General features: G+C 41.0%; 1 long non-coding RNA gene across 1 annotated transcript in view; it reads right to left on the bottom strand.

Moving 5' to 3' along the window:
- Nucleotides 1-231: 231 nt before the first annotated feature.
- Nucleotides 232-11,083, bottom strand: part of LOC129634204 (uncharacterized) — a 57,394-nt gene continuing 46,542 nt past the window's right edge. The window contains exons 3-5 of the long non-coding RNA XR_008705472.1: nt 9,538-9,711; nt 2,469-2,580; nt 232-803 (exon numbers count right to left, since the gene is read on the bottom strand). This is a non-coding gene — a long non-coding RNA (uncharacterized LOC129634204). The remainder of the gene's footprint in view (nt 804-2,468; nt 2,581-9,537; nt 9,712-11,083) is intronic.

Raw genomic sequence — 11,083 nt, 5'->3', positions numbered from 1 at the left:
CTTGCAAATCAAAAGAGACTACATTGATCACACTTCTCTCAGCCTTATTGCCTTTATCTAGAGAAAAAGAATGAAAGAGCAGAGAACTATTGTGGAGTCAATAATATTATTTTATTCAAGAATTTTATGGAATTCTACACTAATATTAGATATTTCCCCTGAGTTCAGTGGTTATAAACATGCATCTGAGAAACAGTGCCAGTCTGTGATGCAGTTTTCTCCAGTCTATAGAAAAATAATAAATTTTTTTACAGAGTTTTATCTAAAGACAAAATCAATTTAAGGTTCTTTATACCTGGCACATATTAATTGCTCATTTAATGCTAATTACAGCTACTTCTAAAACAAACAAACAAAATTTTCAGTGGAGAAATATTTTTAAGAATCATCCCACCTTGATTGTTTCTCTAAGATACAATGATTACTTTTTAAATAAGACAGAGCAGCTTATTATTTTAATAACATTCCTCCTCTTTTATCCCAATCCGTGTGAGTAGATGCATCGGAAAATGTCTTGAAAGAGCCATTTTGACTGGTATTTTCTCTAACGTTCGGCCACGTTCTTGTTTTCCTTTTGTTGAAAGCTCATTTCTACCCTCCTGGAGCCGCTGTGAGTGTCCCCAATCGCAACGGTCACAGTGGATGTGAACAATGTAACGCTCTCGGCTTTCTCTCTCCACCACACGGTCTTTCCATCTCTAACTGCCTCTCCTGTCTTTCCTCTTTGCCTTCTCATCATCCTCCAGTAACTGTTTTCCTTCCTCTTCCTCTTCCTTTAGTCTCCCCCTCCAATTATTCTTACACTAAAAAATTACCAAACAAAACAAAGAAATAAAAAAAAGACACATTCTATACATAGGCGTGGGGAAATCTGTGTAGAGCTGAGGGTCAAGGTATTGTTTTAATTGTGTCCATTTTTAAATTGATTGATTCAAGTAATACATAGGACTCACTGGAACCCATCTTAAAGAGATGGGGATACCAGACCACCTTACCTGCCTCCTGAGATATTTCTATGCAGATCAAGAAGCAACAGTTAGAACTGGACTTGGAAGAACCAATTGGTTCAAAACCGGGAAAGGAATATGTCAAGGCTGTATATTGTCACCCTGATTACTTAACTTGTATGCTGAGTACATCATGTGAAATGCCAGGCTAGATGAAGCACAAACTGGAATCAAGATTGCTGGGAGAAATATCAATAACCTCAGATATACAGATGACACCACCCTTATGGCAGAAAACAAAAAACTAAAGAGCCTCTTGATGAAAAGGAAAGAGGAGGGTAAAAAAGTTGGCTTAAAATTCAACATTCAGAAAACTAAGATCATGGCATCCAGTCCCATCACTTTATGGCAAATAGATGGGGAAACAATGGAAACAGTGAGAGACTTCATTTTGGGGGGCTCCAAAATGACTACAGATGGTGACTGCAGCCATGAAATTAAAAGACCCTTGCTCCGTGGGGGAAAAGCTATGACAAACCTAGACAGCATATTAAAAAGCAGAGACATTACTTTGACAACAAATGTCCATCTAGTCAAAACTATGGTTTTTCCAGTAGTCATGTATGGATATGAGAGTTGGGCCATAAAGAAAGATGAGCCCTGAAGAAATGACGCTTTTGAACTGTGGTGTTGGAGAAGACTCTTGAGAGTCCCTTGGACTGCAAGGAGATCCAACCAGTCCATCCTAAAGGAAATCTGTCCTGAATATTCATTGGAAGGACTGATGCTGAAGCTGAAACTCCAGTACTTTGGCCACCTGATGTGAAGAACTGACTCTTTGGAAAAGACCCTGATGCTGGAAAAGACCCTGATGCTGGGAAAGACTGAAGGCAGGACGAGAAGGGGACAACAGAGGATGAGATGGTTGGATGGCATCACCGACTTGATGGATGTGAGTTTGTGCAAGCTTCAGGAGTAGGTGATGGACAGGGAAGCCTGGCATGCTGCAGTCTATGGGGTTGCAAAGAGTCGGACACAACTGAGCGACTGAACTGAATTGAACACCAGCTGAGTCAATCATTAGGCTCACAACAGGAGAGTTAAGCCAGGTTGGAAACACAGGATGCTTCAAAAGCATGGAGGGAGCTTCTCTAACCTCTGGTCTCTCATACTACTCATGATCCAGACCTCTTTTCCATCTTGCTTTTCGTCTATCCTGGGGTCATGAAGAGAACATTTAAACAGTTCAGCAGTCCACAGCGGAGTTGACTCTACTGTTGTAAGAGGGAGTTGTAATAAATATGCAAGTAAAGCAAAATGAGCTGGAGGTTCAAAATCATGAATATGGCCTTGGTAGAGTGTGGCCCCAGGTTACACAAAGAGGCCCCATTCTTGTCTTGGCCTTGACAATTCTGACAACTGAGGTCAAGATTATGTCTAAAGGCAGCAATACTTAGGGGAGGAGAAGTTCACCACATTCAGACTGGTTTTGATGTTTTAAGACAAGAAGAAATAAATTACCTGAGGTCATAGAATATTGGAGGCCTCCTCCAATCTCTGATAGTTCCACTTCACCTTGTGTCCATTCTTTAGTGATCCTCAAAGTTTGGGTTTTGATGAATACATAAGTCTCCTTTAGATCATAAAATATAGATGATAACATATAATGTGTTCATCACTCATTTTGATTAGTAAACTAAAGCTCTTCCTTTCATAAACTGCCCCTCTTCAAGAAGGCCACATTTAACCAATATCTGCTCTGTTTACTCAAATACAGGTCATGTCCCTCTAGGAAGGAATCCCTGAGCCCAAGAGGGAGTATTTTCCTATACGTCACTCATTCTACTTTCTGATAGTGAGCGGTCTGCTCTCTGTCTGCTCCCAGCTCATGAGATACAGGCGGACTGGGACATTTTTTTTAAAGTAATTTTTATTGTGGTAGAGATGATTGGGCGGCCATCTATGGGAGCTTCCCCCGTGGCTTAGATGGTAAAGCGTCTGCCTACAATGCGGGAGACCCGGGTTCAATCCCTCGGTTGGGAAGATCTCCTGGAGAAGGAAATGGCAACCCACTCCACTACTCTTGCCTGGAGAATCCCACGGACGGAGGAGTCTGATAGGCTGCAGTCCATGGGGTCGCAAAGAGTCAGACCCGACTTCACTTTCACTTTCACTTTCTATGGGGTCGCACAGAGTCGGACACTACTGAAGCGACTTAGCAGCAGCAGCAGCAGAGTTGATTTACAATGTTGTGTTAGTTTCAGGGGTAGAGCAAAGTGAGTCAGTTACACATAGACATAGATTCACTCTTTTTTAGATTCTATTACCCCTATAGATCACTACAGAGTATTGAGCAGAATTCCCTGTGCTATGTATTAGGTCCTGCCTAGGCTGTGGTCCATGGGGTCGCTAAGAGTCGGACAGGACTGAGCGACTTCACTTTCACTTTTCAGTTTCATGCATTGGAGAGGGAAATGGCACCCCACTCCAGTGTTCTTGCCTGGAGAATCCCAGGGACGGGGCAGCCTGGTGGGAGGCCATCTATGGGGTCGCACAGAGTTGGACACGACTAAGCGACTTAGCCACATCAGCAGTTATCTATTTTATATATAGTAGTGTGTATAGGTCAATCCCAATCTCCCAAATTGTCTCTCCCCTATCCCCCCTTGGTAACCATAAGCTTGTTTTCTACATTCGTGACTCCATTTTTGTTTTGTAAATAGGCTCATTTCTACCATTTTAAATATTTTTGAGAACAGTTTCTTAGTTTTTTTTATGTTTTATTGGAGTGCAGCCAGTTACTAATGATGTGCTAATTTCAGGTGGACAGCAAAGGGACTCAGCCCTATATATATATATATATATATATATATCTCCATGTATCCATTCTCCTCCCAATTGCCCTCCCAACCAGGTTGCCACATAACATTGAGCAGAATCCCCTGAGCTATACAGTAGGTCCTTGTTGGTTATCCATTTTAAATATAGCAGTATGTACCATTCTTTTAGATCCTACATGTAAGTGGTATATTTGTATTTCTCTATCCAACTTACTTCAGTCATGATAATCTCTAGGTCCATCCATGTCCAGGGGCCTTTTTAAAAATTTAAATGTGTGCCTTTGTGTGGGTGGGCTACAAGATGCAGATGAAGCAAATGTCTGCAGAATAAATGAATGGAAAAATAAATTAGTGAATAAGCTAAGGAATTAACATAAGAATGAATGAAGCTCTATACTAGAAGGTGCTTAATCAGAAAAAAAAAAAAAAAAAAGAGAGAGAGAACCAGCCTTAGAACTATTGAGAAAGGATTGCTAAGCTAAACCTTGCAAGCATTTTGAATCTAAGGCAAATGCCAGACGGTGGAATTATATAATGACAACTCACCTTTAGAAGAAATTTAATGTTCATGTGAGCTAATAAAGCTGATGGAATTTAGATGGACTTTTAATAGGGGAGCTGAGGAAGTACAACATCCCCGACTATTTATTTTTAAGAAAAGTCAGAATTAAAATGCAATTTTCACTGATATGTTGCTAAAGCCAAATCGACTAGAAGTAGGCATTCAAGGGTTCCCTCTTTAATTTGTTGGAGGCAGTCTAGTGGAGGAAGTTACACACTGGAGAGTGAAATTGGAGATCCCCGTTAGTCACACAAAGAGCAGCCATGAATACGGTTTCTCTGAAGATTTTCTCCAAATACCTCTCTCTTCCAAAACTGAGGCTCTACCAACTTCAAACAGAGAGTCCTTCAAGCTTCTCTGTGCTCCTAGAAAAGCCACATCAACAGGCTATTCATAAATATACTCTGCCCTCTTCTCCCCAAGGCATAAAGAGAATACTTAATTCTTCTTTGGGTTCAAAGCATCACCTTTCTTCTTATAGTGTAATATTGAAAAGAAAGCTTACGACTCAATGAAAAAAATTCCTATCTCTAAAATTAAAGTGGGTTGACAGTGGTGAGCTCCTGTATTTAGTAGTTTGTGATGATAGTTTGGGATAACGACTTGAATGTCAGTGTTAGACATCTATAAGGGAGTTCAAAGCTTGCTCAGAGCCATGCTTCTTTAAGATTGGATTTGAACAAGAAGTCATGTACAGTGCTGGAGCAGTAAAACACCCCATTCTAGGAAAGGTTACCATCTTCGTTAAGTTCTTGGATCTCAGAGGTCCAGCACTGCCCCTTCTGACTTCCAGGTGCCCAGTGGGCACACACATATAACACATACCATGCTGCATTAGCTGATCTGTCTCCATGCATCACCTTCCCCCAGAAGAGTGTGAGGACTGAGGCAGAGCACGGAAACCTGACCGAGTCATCTCTGAATCCTCAAGGTCTAACACTGAAGTTAACTGTTAGTAGAAGTTGGCTTCCCTGGTGGCTCAGACTGTAGAGAATCTGCCTACCAATGAAGAAGACAAAGAGATGAGAATTCGATCCCTGGGTTGGGAAAATCCCTCAGAGAAGGAAATGGCAATGCACTCCAGTATTCTTGCCTGTAAAGTCCCATGGGCAGAGGTGCCTGGTGGGCTACTGCCCATGGGATCACAAAGAGTCAGATATGACTGGGATACTAACACAGATATAGTAGTAGAAGAGAGTCGAAGTGGGTCCTTGAGAGGATGAGTGTTTGGATGGATGGATGGATGCGTGTGTGGATAGATGGATAAGTAGATGAATGGGAGGATGTCTTGACTTATTCATCTCTTCTTTAGAAAAAAAAAAAAAAGGTGAGTTGTCAAGAAAACTGATAAAATGTTGTGGGTAGTGCCTCTGGATTAAGGACTGTCACATATTTAAAAGAAATAAATGAGAGAGAGAGAATCTGCTTCTTTCTGTTTCTTGCTGTTTTGCACCTTGCCGTGAGGGGATATGAACTTGGAGCTGCTGTAGACACCTTGAGAGCCTGAGGGGACATCCATTTATGTGGTGTATATAGTGTAGCAGAAAGGTAGGAACAGCCAGGGTCCTTAAAGACCTTGATGAATAGCTGATCATCCCTGGAGTGACCTCTATCCGGATTTCTTATTAGGTGAGAAAATTCTCTTACAAGAGAAAAATGAATCCCTGATGTACAAGCTTCTATTAGCTCAGGCTTTCTCCTTCTATTACACTCATTTCTTCTAGACCTCCTTTCTCCCCTGTGTTGGAGTGGCACTAAAGCAACCAGTCCCTGTGGAGCCTAAGCCATGGTATGGACCAGACACCTGGACGGTGCAGCCCTGACTTTACCGGCGGAAGAGCAAGGCAGAGAAGGACAGCTGTGCTGCTGGTGGCAGTGGAGTCCTGCATGACCTGCCAGGAAGGAGAGCGTTCTGGCCATGGTCTTGCCCAACAGGGCTGATCTGGAGCGACTCCAGAGATGGGCGCTGTGGGTTTCTCATTTGACACTTGAACGTGTCTTCTGAAAGTTTCCCACTTCCAAGAAAACTGACGCAGCTGATGTTCCAGTTCAGCCCTTAGAATTTCTTGGTTGTATCATTGAAGATGATAAGCCCTCTCTGCTTTTTTTTTTTAACCTCAAAAAAAAAAAAAATAGGAAAATCAAAATACACCATATCAAGGGACACTAAGGGGGAGAGGATGTGGAGTGAAGAACAGGGAGAGGCTGGACCAAGGGAGGGTACAGACTCACAGATGTAGAGAACAAACATGGTTACCAGTGGGGAGAGGGGGGAAGGGAGGGGTGCTATAGGAGTAGGGGAGCAAGGGGTACAAGCTACTAGTATAAGATAGGCTACAAGGAAAATAAATAAAATAAATTACCAGGATAAGTTGCACAATACAGGGAAGACAATATCTTGTAATAACTATGAAAGGAGTAAAACTTAAAATTTATGAATCACCATATTATATTATAATCACTTGGAGAAGGCAATGGCACCCCATTTATATGAAATCAACTATAACTCAATTTAAAAAGAAGTGCATTTAACAAATGTTCCTCTTCTCTCCTTGTAGTTTTAATTTTTTGGCTATTTTTATTAAAAGGGATTTTTTTCCCCTCCCTACCTGAGGCCAATACAGAAACAAACTGGCTTTATTGGTTTCCAGTATGAAAATATTAGAAAGAGATGATGACTATTTTTAGTATGAAAGGGCAATTGTGAGTCTAGGCTTTGAAAATAACAAAACTCATTGAAAAAAAAAACATTCCAATACTTTGCCGAGAATAAGCACTCAGTTTACTTATTATCAATAAAATTATTATTTTAAATAAACTGTTGACTGTTTTGTTATTATGTTACAAACTCAAAGATGACACAGTTGTAAATTACGACGAAGCAGCTCACCCAGACCAAATGACCAACTTTAGTATTGTAAAGTAAAATAATAATAATAATAATAATTAAAAAAAAGTAGAGGAGTAAAAATGCAATGAACTGCTGTTTTCTTTTCTTTCGGTTCTTATGTTAGTCAACTTTTCATTTTGGGGAAAAATGTGAATTGAGCAGAAATTAGCGTTTCTTCTAGTAGAGTTTCCCATGGCATCTTTTCATGGTAAAACAAAGTCTACAAATATGGGGGAAAGGGCAGCATGTGTCATTCTCGCAACTTGATCTTCTTTCCTTAGAAAAGGAGAGAGAAATTCAAAGACCATCCTTAGAAGAGGAGGAAAAGAGTCCCTTGCTAAATGTTAGTTATTAGAACTGGACAAATTTCCACAGTTTAGATAATGTGATTATTCCCCACACTATGTTTAATTATCAGGTGTGCAGATAAGCTGACACTTTTATTCCTCTTTTAAATATTGAAATTTAATTGAAGAAAAAAGCATCCTAAAAAGTGGATAATTAAACAAATATGCTGCGAAACAAGGCCATGTGCAATTTTATTTTATGTGTAAATTATATGTAGACCCAAAGGGGATGCCATCTTATTATACAGATTGCTCCCCCATTAGCATTTCAGTGGAGAGACTTTTCCTTCTGGTTTTGAGGAACTCAGAGAAACAGGGAGCACCTGCCAAAGGTGTGTGTGAAGGAAGACTTTTAAAAGTTTGTTTGCTTCTTGGAAAGAAAAAAAACAAAAACCTTCCTGTGTTGATTGTACTTGCATAGCTTTCTGCTAGCTAGGAAAAATTAACCTCCGTTTGCATGAAGGAATCATTCCTGCAGAGCATCACAGGATGGTAGAAGTGAGTCATTCCACAGCTTGGAGAGAATGCTGAGCATGTTTGGTCCTGAGACAGGCCAGGATTCGGGCCCTGAGACCCTTTGCTTCAGTGCTTGCACCCAAAAAATGGCTCTGGGAGCACCAAACTACGAAGAATTGATAAGAGAGAAAAAACAGTTGTGTGCACTTGCAGTTGGGACATGGACTGTATGTAGTCCAGCAGGCTCCTCTACCCATGGAATTCTCTAGGCAAGAATACTGGTGTGGGTTACCATTTCCTTCTCCAGGGGATCTTTCTGACCCAGGGATCAAACCTGGGTCTCTGGCATTGCAGGCAGATTCTTTACGATCTGAGCCACAAGGGAAGCCCAAACTATGGACAGTAAGATACAAAAGAACCAAAACCCAGCTGCCACTTTTGAGGAGGAGGGAGCAAAGAAAGGGAAAATGAAAGTGAAAGTCGCTCAATTGTGTCCGACTCTTTGTGACCCCATGGACTATACAGTACATGGAATTCTCCAGGCCAGAATACTGGAGTGGGTAGCCTTTCCCTTCTCAGGGGATCTTCCCAACCCAGGGATCAAATCCAGGTCTCCCGCATGGCAGGTGGATTTTTAACCAGCTGAGCCACCAGGGAAGTTCAAGAATACTGAAATGGGTACCCTATCCCTTCTCTAGCAGATCTTTCAGACCCAGGAATAGAACTGGGGTCTCCTGCATTTCAGGAGGATTCTTTACCAACTGAGCAATGAAGGAAGCAAAAGAAGGGAGTTGGGAGTGAAAGCAGGGTACTGCACACACACCAAGGGGGTGGGCAGACCATCTAAGCCACCCCGCTGACTGCCCCTGGACCTCTCCTTAGCTTCATCCCTATTTAAGGAGCTAGCTCCCCCTTGGGGATCTAGCAAGGGAAACTGTTACTTGTTTCCCCTCTTACCCCCTGCTATAACAGGGGCCCCAGTAAAGTCTTGTCTGAATTTCTCATCTGGCCTCTTACCAATTTCTATTGATCAAGGAGGCCAAGAACTCTGGTCTATAACATACTGAAAAGACCACAAAAAGAAACTGTATTCCAAGGAACCAAGATAGATCTCTGGTCATAACACTGGACACTCTGTGTGTCTCTTTTCATCTTTCACCCCTTATTCGACTGAATTCAGCTTAAAAATGTAGAGACTATAAATTGATTATTAACAATTCACCAACCTGTATGATTATAGGATATATGCGTATGTGCTCAGTTGTGTCCAACTCTTCACTGCCCCCATGGACTGTAGCCCTCCAGGCTCCCCTGTCCATGGCATTATCCAGGCAAGGATACTGGAGAGGGTTGCATTCCCTCTTCCTGGGAATCTTTCCCACCCAGGGACCAAACCTGCGTCTCCTGTGTCTCCTGCATTGCAGGCAGATTCTTAACCACTTAAACCATCGGGGAATGAGCAAGATTCAAAAGGAAAATGTGGAAGGATTCTTACAGTTCTGAAGTACTGCAGGCCATGACAATGCTGATCCTAGGTAGCTGCTGTATTTCATCTGGGGGTTCATTTTCACTCCCACTGTTTCCGGAACTGCTCCAAGATTGTGGGAGCTGTTTCCACCATCAGAACTTCTTCTTGAGTCTTTGAGGTCCTCTCTGTATCTGTCTTTGACTTTGACATGCAAATATTGTTAAGCAGGGCTACACTTAAAAATGCTTATGTCTTAATGGAAATTTATTTGAGAAGACATATTAGAATGTCTTAACCATCTGCTATGGACAAGAGCTCCTCAATATTATGTATTGCCCAAAGTTAGAATCGCTTAGTGAAAAGTCTGGCATTAGACTTGAAGACCTTGGTTATTACAAGTAATGCTGCAATGGATATTGGGGTGCATGCACCTTTTCAAATTATGGTTTTCTCCTGATATATGTCCAGGAATGGGATTGCTGGATTATGTGGTAATTCTATGTAGACTTTTCTGATGAACCTCCATACTGTTTTCCACAGAGGCTGCGCTGACTTACATTCCCAACAACAGTATAGGATGGTTCCCTTTTCTCCACACCCTCTCCAGAATGTATTTTTTTGTAAATTTTTTAATGGTGACCATTCTGACCAGCGTGAGATGATACCACCTTGTAATTTTTATTTGCCTTTCTCTAATAATTAGTGATATTGAGCATAAATACAAGTGCTTTTTAGTTATCTGTATGTCTTCTTTGGAGAAATGTCTATTTATATCTTCTGCCCATTAAACAATTATGTATAAATAATTCGACTCTTCCATACTCTATCTCAAACATTGTCTTAATAAATATTTCAATTTTTGCATTTTTAATGAGGACAAAGAGAATTATAGTATGTGTTTCTTTTCTTTGCTGTCATTAAAGGGATGCTTTTATTTTTTAAATAAAAATTATATGCATAAAATAATGGGTTGGGAAGATCCTCTGAAGAAGAAGCGGCAACCCACTCCAGTATTCTTGCCTGGAGAATTCCATGGACGGAGGAGCCTGGCAGGCTTCAGTCCACAGGGTCACAAAGAGTCGGTCAGGACTGAGTGGCTAACACTGTTATTTTAAGAAGAGAATTAAAGATCCACGTTCTTCATTTAAACAGTGGTATCTGTTTGTATGTGTGTGTGCTTTTCTCCATGAAGCCGCCTTATACTGCACCACTGTCTATGTTTAATTGAGTACTATAACCATTATATGGGCTTTCCTGGTGACTTAGATGTAAGAATTTACCTACAATTCAAGAGACATAGGTTTGATCCCTGGGTCAGGAAGATCCTCTGGACAAGGAAATAGCAACCCACTCCAATATTCTTGCCTAGAAAATTCCGTGAACAGAGGAGCCTAGTGGGCTACAGTCCATGAGGTCACAAAAGTGTTAGAAACCACTTGAGATAAAGCAACAATAACATTATATAGAAGGAAGGAAACTTCCCAGATTTTTAACACCTTCTAATGTTACCATAAAATATTCCAAATCAACCCTGAGAGTCATTCAAATTGTGTTATTTTATATTTACCATTAG

Source organism: Bubalus kerabau, chromosome 19 (assembly GCF_029407905.1).
Source record: "Bubalus kerabau isolate K-KA32 ecotype Philippines breed swamp buffalo chromosome 19, PCC_UOA_SB_1v2, whole genome shotgun sequence".
In the NCBI taxonomy this organism is placed as follows: Eukaryota; Metazoa; Chordata; class Mammalia; order Artiodactyla; family Bovidae; genus Bubalus; species Bubalus kerabau.
This window is presented reverse-complemented; position numbering and strand designations above follow the sequence as displayed.